The sequence below is a fragment of the Bidens hawaiensis genome, unplaced genomic scaffold (assembly GCF_021521415.1).
Source record: "Bidens hawaiensis isolate Kalapana, Puna unplaced genomic scaffold, B.hawaiensis_p1.1 tig00089928_1, whole genome shotgun sequence".
Lineage (NCBI taxonomy): Eukaryota > Viridiplantae > Streptophyta > Magnoliopsida > Asterales > Asteraceae > Bidens > Bidens hawaiensis.
In genome coordinates, this window is record NW_027504388.1 from 11,313 (window position 1) to 16,769 (window position 5,457).

Sequence of the window (5,457 nt, forward strand, 5' to 3'; positions counted from 1 at the left end):
TTGCTCCCAAGTCGTCCTTGGTGGCTAGGGTACGAAGGATATTCGACCTAGGGTTTAATTGGGCTTAAATATGGAAGAAAAACAAGAAAAAACGATTTCTCGTCTGACCCGGCCATAGCCTACAGCCTGGCCACCATAGCCTACGGCCTTGGCGTAGCCTACAGCCTCTGGTCACTGCCTTACGGCGGCTACAACACTAAAACACCGTTTTCTTTATAAAATCTTCATTTCAACTCCGTTTCGTCCTTGTTTGCGGCCACGTCTTCGTATTTCAATTCTCTATCATATCATATCATATATCATTACTTTCATTTCCACTCAATCCTAAATTCTCCAAATTAGTATCTGTGTTCGATACATATAATCAAGTAAAACACACAATATAAAACACTTAAAGAACGTTCTTTTAACATCACATCAACAGTTTTGCTTGAAAATAAAAACATGAAGCTGAATTTATATAGACAAAAAACAAACAAACAACACCATGGACTGTCTAACTAAAACATTTGAAATATATTGAGTTAAAAGTAAACCCATATATGATGAGTTGCACGAGTTATGTAATGTTATGGATCGAACACCATATCTATATTTTGTCCACTAGAATGCTTGAAACTTGATTTCTTCAACAATCTTTAAATGACAATATCTAATCTTATTAGATATCAATCACTTATTGTTTTATAAATAAATATAATGTAAAGTAGAAAATGAAATTGTGATTTTCTCATGGAGCCACTGCTTATAAGCAAGCAGTGTTATAGTAATCGTTGGACAGTTTGTCAGACAATAAGATATAGACTAGCGATTAATTGAAAATCAATTCGTATTATTTGAGATTGACTGAGATTAATTTGCGCACACTTTCACTTAAATTATAACTTATATGCAACAAATGGGGCGATGTGCATTTTGGTGGGGGCGATATACTCAAAGACCATAGTATCAAGTACTATCAACTACGTATTTATAGAAACACTATGATACAGATCACACTTGAATACATACTAGTAATAAACGAATATTAATATAAATATAAAAACAAATATATTTGTTGTTCAAAAGAAAAAAAAAAACAAATATGCACAGTTTCTTGCCATCATGTGAAGATGACACGTGGAAGACCTTTGTTGGTCAAGGTTGCTTGATACATCGGTTATACTTTATCACGTACGATTGCAGGGACACAAGTTAAAAACCTAAAGCCAAAAAGCGAGAAAATGGATGTCTGATTGTCTGTTTATATAGGGATGTGTTTCAAAATGAGATGATTAATTGGTAATAATATATTATTTTTTAAACAAATACTGGATTTGTTTTAAAAACCTTAAAAAGAAGATAATCAAACTGATGGATACAAATAACTCTGTGTTGTTGTAAATTCGTTTCAAAATTATAGAATTACTTCTAAAAAATAAGATTATGTGTCATTACTTCTCCTACGAGATACTAACAATATATTCTTTCAAAGACTAAATTTAAAAATAAAACAATGTTATCTCCCCTGCCCGGTAACTCAATAATGGGACGCGTAACATGTAACCTATCAATATTGTCTGCTTTGTCTAAGAATGACTTATGGATTTGTTTTTGGTTGTCCAGGTGGAAACTTCCAGAAGGTCTCTCATCCTGATAATACTCTCACATAAGCACGTTTAATTGTGGAGTTCTCTTTTTACCCACTAGCATTAAGCTTAAATTGTGTTGCTGAATTAAGAGGGGGCAGAACAATCCTTATGAATCAAGAATCACTCAAGTCCACGACCTGTTTGGGATTCGCATGGGGTGTTACATCACATTCTTGATTATGTTGTGAATTGATCGTAACACAACCAAATATAATCGAATTCATAAATCATCAACTAGATTCAATTGATGTAGTGATAGTATTACAATTGTAGAAATTATAAACAATAGAAAAAACATATGAGAAGTTCAGGATTTATAGAGTAGGAGATAGATGCAGAAACAAAAGCAATTAAATGGCTTAAAAACTTGGTGATACAAATCAAAAGTTTAATGATACAAAGAAGCCTTAAAGACATTTTTTAGAATAATAAAAATTCAAAAATTAACTTAAAAATAAACACTGGATCTCAACGAATAGTTAAGAATCATTGTTTAACTTGAAAAACAAATAAAATAAAACTGGAAATATAAATTCAAATAAAAATAAAATATATGATCTTGATCAAAGCCTCCTGATCGAAAGAACATCAACCTGATTTTGATTTATTACTATCATGACTGGCATTGACAGTTCAACTTCAAGTCTTCAACGGTTGTCTCGCACTCTTGACCGACTCAAAATATATTCCACCCGGGTTGAAAGGAGCACTGGATCATTTGTTGTTCACTCTCGATTGGAACATATGAGTAGCAAGCAACACACAAATCCATCGTCTTGAGGAAATTCCTTAACGGGCCATGCTCTTCTATGCGTCTCGCTTTTGGGCTTATAAGAACTTTAGGCCCACTTTTACTTTTTTGCTGCATCATCACTATTGCATTGGACTAACTGTCAGTTTATAATAATTTGAAGGCCCAGAAGATATCTTCACATTAATTGCTTGAACACGTGATCCATCATCCGTTCATAGGTTCCATGGGCTTTTACGTGCAAGAGTAGCAATGTAGCATTATATAGCCCGTCTTTTTGTCTTGCAAATATAACAGGTGTTATTTCTCCCAGCTTCGTAAGTAAATAACATGAGGAATAATACAGAGGTAGGGTACCAAAAAGACCCAAATACCCTTAAGTGCTACCCGCGGGTTAACCAGAAGCCCCTCATAAGGCACCCGCGGGACATATGAACCACCCGCATAACTATTGGAAGGAGAAACACCCTCATAAGACATGCGGGAGCATCTTAGCATCCTCAGAAGTTATCCGCAAGACGGAATAGTCGTCCGCGTAAATAGTTATGAGGTAATGCCCCGGGATAGCTGTCATTAATTGATAACATTCTAGAAGATATACCAAGATGCTTTCTTGAGTAATACGTGATGTATTAGCCAATCAGTAAAGGACACCTGGCCAGGTCGTTATAACCATGCACATGGCCAGGATTGTCTACAATCCTATTGTGTAAAGACACGTGTCCAGGTTGTTATACATGCACTTGCAACACATAAACTAAACCAGTAATATGAGGACACGTGTCCAGACAGTTACAAGAGCATCTTCCAAAGGGACAGCTGACCCAATAACCTTCCCACACCATTCGGCTATAAATACCCTCTCAATCGTCATGAGGTATCCATATACACTCCCACGGTACTATCTCAATTTACTTAAGTACTTTATCTTCATCGGAATTGTACTTATTCTCACGCCAGAGGGTGGTTACGGGAAGACCCCCCCTCTTGTCCTTCCCGTAACGAGCTCACGGTGTTTGTTTTGCAGGTTCACGTCACTGGACTTTGAGAATTGACTTCATATCGTATCAGCAGTTAACCGTATCCTACCCTGTGGACTCATTGGATCCAGGACCCGTCAAGAAGAGTAGATCCGTGTTTCTTCAAATAACATTCTCAATTATGTTGTAAGTTGATCTAAAAACAACCAAATAATAGATTCACACATGCTAAATCTATCCATAATTGAAAGCTAACCTAACCGAAACTGTCGGACTAATTAATAATCCGGTTTAAGAAATCTAATTATGTTCAAGCCGAATAAACTGATTCAATGGCTAAATCTATTCGTAATTATGTTCACTCTCGATAACAATCATTTTATTCGAATTCAATGTCTTATCAATAGTCATGTGATCGTCACTATAACGTGAAGAACTTTAAAATTTTAAAACTATAGCGAGAGCGAACTCATATTAACCACAACATAAACTATCCCTTTTTTATTACTACATTTTATCTTATTTTAACTTAAATGTATTTTTCTTTCATATTGATGATGTACGTTTCGATGGGGCTCCATATATAAACTTAGGCCCTATCCGACCTACATAGTGTTAACTTAATTACGGGCATTTGCATGATAACGAGAGTCAAAATTGGTCAACCAAAGTTCAAAAACAAATCATATACATAATTCCAATCCAAGTTAGCATATTATTATAAATCAAATTCGCAGTCGTTAACACAATTCAACAAGAATCTATAGAAACTAGGATAATTAAACTATATATAACCCAATCATGAAGCTAAATGTCTAGTTCTTTTAAAATTTGAGGGCGCTAATTTGTTCGTGCACGATCCTTTGAAAAACAACAGCACACATGACCTGCATCCACCTTTGTACCACATTTTGTAGCAAAAGCCAACTCCACATCTGTACCAAGTTTAGTTCAAAATCATAATATCAGTTTCTTTTCTCCATAAACAAAAAAAATCATATAGACGCAGGGGTGATTTCCATCCCTTATTAACACTAAAACAAAGAGATATATGTTACATTCGGTTTATTAGAGTTGTTCAATGGATAACCGGTTTTTAAGTAAAGTATTAAAATCGCATAAAAAGTTTTACATGTCAACATGATACATAACACAGTTATGTAACTTAAATGAAGGAGAATTACCTGCATCGAAGAAAGGAGCAACCTTCGACAAGCTCAACACAATGTCTACACCTCGGGCACCTCATCCAATGTATCTTGGCGGAAAGCTCACCAAAAGCTATGTCGTTTTGATTTATAATTTCTCGCTCTCTTCACACGTGTAACCATCATGCCATGGAATCTTGCATCGAAAACAAAATGGTTTCTTGCAATTAGGACACACACATCTCTCTAAATCACCACACTCGTTGATTATTAGAGCCGAACAGTCTCTATCCGGGCAGTAAACCCAGTCAAGGCCTAGCACCGCCGAATTACAAAGCATATCGCACCATTTATCAAAAAGCTGGTTTGTGATTATTCGGTGACATGATAATGGGTCGATGGAATGACCTCAGTTGAGAGCTGGGCATTTGATATCGAATATGTTGCCTTGGAGGTTCGCTTGGATGTACTTGATCATGCACTTGGTGCAGTAGGGGTGAGCGCATTGGTTACCGTTCTTAAACTGCCTGTTAGGAAGTACCAGCGGCTCGCTACAAATCTCACAAGTGAATCTCGATGAACAAGACCAAAAACAAGCGAAAAGAAGCGATTTTGGTCGGGGTTTTCTATTTACATTCCCCATTAATCAAACCTTACATTGTGTTCCCGAGTTTCTTCTTTTTTTCATAACTGAACTCGGAAACACAACTTTAAAGAAGCCAAAAGGATTAGAAGCAAGATTATAAGCCAGAGTTGTTGGAGATTATGATTTAAAATGTGAGATTTGCATTCCATAAACATAGAATAAATACAACAGAAAGGAACCGGCCGTTCCTATAATTTAGTAACCTAAATGGATTAAAAATATTTAAATTAAATATAAAATACCAAACACAAATACTGAGCATGCAAACAACTGATGCGGTCAGTGTCGGAGCCAAGTATTT

General features: G+C 35.8%; 1 pseudogene; it reads right to left on the bottom strand.

The window, feature by feature from the left end:
- Nucleotides 1-4,496: 4,496 nt before the first annotated feature.
- Nucleotides 4,497-5,226, bottom strand: LOC143607912 (E3 ubiquitin-protein ligase RSL1-like; annotated as a pseudogene).
- Between the last annotated feature and the right edge of the window lie 231 nt (nucleotides 5,227-5,457).